The sequence below is a fragment of the Anthonomus grandis genome, chromosome 2, assembly GCF_022605725.1.
Source record: "Anthonomus grandis grandis chromosome 2, icAntGran1.3, whole genome shotgun sequence".
NCBI classification, from domain to species: Eukaryota; Metazoa; Arthropoda; class Insecta; order Coleoptera; family Curculionidae; genus Anthonomus; species Anthonomus grandis.
In genome coordinates this window covers 32014986-32017904 of record NC_065547.1, presented here as the reverse complement: position 1 = coordinate 32017904, position 2919 = coordinate 32014986, and positions in this window count along the sequence as shown.

Here is a 2919-nt window from a genome sequence, read left to right as displayed (position 1 = left end):
GAAAATTGGCCACGACCCACTGACAAACACCAGTTAAGAAGCTTTCTGGGCCTTTGTACCTATTACAGAAGATTTGTAAGAAATTTCGCTAATCTTGCAAAGCCTCTACATAAGCTCACGGAGGACAAAATGGTATTTAGTTGGTCAACAGACTGTGAAGAAGCATTTCAACAGTTAAAAAGAGCATTATGCACATCTCCAATTTTAACATATTCGATTGCTGGACAAACTTTTATTTTGGATACCGATGCGAGTAATGTTGGAATTGGGGCCGTTCTATCACAAAAATATGAAGATGGCGAGCAAGTGATCGATTATTTCAGTAAAACGTTATCAAAACCAGAAAGAAACTATTGTGTCACCAGACGAGAGCTATTGGCAGCAGTAAAAGCTATTGAACATTTCCATAAATATTTGTATGGTCAACGATTTATCCTTAGAACCGACCATGCATCGTTGAAATGGCTGTTTCAGTTTAAAAACCCCGAAGGACAAATAGCAAGGTGGCTTCAACGATTACAAGAGTATGACTTTACAATAGAACATAGGAAAGGCGCATATCACCAAAATGCCGATGCTTTATCGAGAAGACCCTGTATTGAAACATGTCAACGTTGTTGTATGTTTCAATACAGTATTGTATTTGGTCTTATTTACGAACTGAAATCTCGAAAAATTTCAAAACCAGAATGAAAAGACATTTCTGACAAATCTCCAGAACTTAAAGCTTATTGGTCTCAATGGAATTCATTGGTTATAAAAGATGGATTGTTAAAAAGAGTCTGGGAGAGCGTAGATGGAAAAGAAAAGACATATCTGACAGTCCTTCCTCGAAAACGGATTCCGGAAGTTCTTGAAGCTGTTCATGGCGGTGTCGGCGGAGGACATTTTAGAGTTAGTAAGACCTTGGCAAAAGTTAGAGAACGGTTTTACTGGCTGAACAGTCCTCAAGATGTTGAACGCTGGTGCCGACAGTGTGAGCAGTGTTCGTCAAGCAAGGGCCCAAGAACCCGGACAAGAGGAAATATGATGCAGTATCTTGTTGGTGCACCCTTTGAACGAATTGCCATAGACGTAGCAGGACCCTTTCCTACTAGTAGCTCCGGAAACCGATATGCTCTTGTTGCTATAGATTACTTTAGTAAGTGGCCCGAGGTTTATCCGATTCCAAACCAAGAAGCAACGACAGTAGCTGAAGTACTGTTCCAGAACTGGATTTGTCGATTTGGTGTGTAGAGATACATTCAGACCAAGGAAGGAACTTTGAGTCACAAATATTCCAACAAGTATGCCAGTTGCTGGGAATCAATATGGAATGGTTGAAAGATTTAACCGCACATTTGAAACCTTTTTGAGGATGGTGGTAAACTCTAAGCAAACCGACTGGGATACCTGTATACAACCATTTCTATTGGCATATCGTTCTTCTATCCACAAGTCAACTGGAAAAAGCCCGGCAAAAGTTGTCTATGGTGATGAACTTCATTTACCTTTGGACATTATTACTGGAAGACCCCATAAGTCTAAAACCCTTGAGGAGTATGTCGACCATTTACAAGAGCATTTACAAATTGTTCACGAACAAGCACGGGATAAACTTCATCTAGAAAGTAACAGAATAAAATCACGTTATGACATAAAGACAAATTCTACCGGTTTTAATCCTGGGGATAAAGTCTGGTTATACAATCCACGGAGGACCAAGGGCAAGTCACCAAAGCTCCTGAAGGATTGGGAAGGTCCATTCAATGTGGTCACCAGAATTAACGACGTGGTGTACCGTATCCAGCGACATCTGACAACGAAGATGAAAATTGTAAACATCGTCCGGTTAGCGCTCTATCATGACTCAAGTGGTCCTATGTTTGATCGGAACGATCAAACTTGAGAAGGGAGCAGTATTATAAAAATGTTAATATGTTAATTATTTTCCTAGTTTTTGTATTATTTTCGTACGGTTTCTTTAGGGTTCTACTTACGTTTGGTTTATTATTTTTATCTATAGTGTTTAGTTTTTAAGTAATTCATCTTGTTCGAGAGCCCCATTTTGGCCCCAATTTAGGTTATTTAGGTTATATTATTGTAAATCCTTGTAGTTCTAAATTTCTAGAATTTGTATACTTGCTTGCTTTGACTGTCAGTATTCTCCTAAAATTATTGGTCTCTTTCGGCAAAAACAATGAAGATAATTCTAAATATTTCGAAACTGTTCCATCGGGTTTTAAAAATGACGCGCTTCATGACAATTCATTCAGTTTTAATCATAGTCAGTTTTTACCTTGGAAACACTTAAACGACAGTCAAGGCGAGTTAGGTTAAGTGTTTTTGACGTTGACAATAAAAGTGTGTTCCCGAATTTCGTTACAATACTATACAAACTCGATTAAATAGTGACCTAAATAAATTAAATAAATATGCACAAAGTCATAATTTAAATTTAAATTCCACAAAATCTAGCATATTGCTGTTTGGTAATAATAATATTAATTATAATCATATTAAAAATAACACTAAAATTCAAATTCAAAATAATGTGTTGCCTATTGTTAAAGAATCAAAAAATCTTGGCCTAATTTTAGACTCATTTTTATCATTTGAGTCACATATTGCTGCTAAACTTCGTATTGCTTACATTCGGTTAAAAAGCTTAAATAAATTTAAAACTTCTTTAAAATCATCTAAAGTAAAATATAGCTTATGCGAAAGTCTTGTGTTGTCATTGGTTGATTATGGAGATATTGTTTAAGTATAGTGAATTACTCACAAAAATGCTGTATCGTAAAATCCAAAAATTACAAAACTCTTGTATGAGGTTTGCTTATAATATTTCATATAGGTTCCACATTAATCCTTATTTAAATAATAATTTGATTTTAAATATAGAAAACAGGAGAATCATATGTTTAATTTTATTTATAA